Raw genomic sequence first — 275 nt, forward strand, 5'->3', positions numbered from 1 at the left:
ATCTTCTTTGCCCCAGGGCATGCAGGACGGGCTTAAAAGCTAATGTCCTTGCTTGGCCCTGGGGGTGTGCAACACCTTGTAGCGCAAGGTCCCAAGGCAATCGGTGCGCGCGTTATGAGGCGTTTTCAAGTTACGAAAACGCGCTGCTAGAGCACCTGCAGCAGAAGATGTCTGCATCATTTGCGTCTATGACGCCGCCGTCGATGATGGATTATTTTCCCCGCCCTAAGCCGCTCATGGTGAGCGTTAAGGTCTTTGAGGGGAGGGATGGAGAG

The sequence above is a fragment of the Plasmopara halstedii genome (assembly GCF_900000015.1).
Source record: "Plasmopara halstedii genome assembly, contig: Scaffold_2956, whole genome shotgun sequence".
Classification (NCBI taxonomy): domain Eukaryota; phylum Oomycota; class Peronosporomycetes; order Peronosporales; family Peronosporaceae; genus Plasmopara; species Plasmopara halstedii.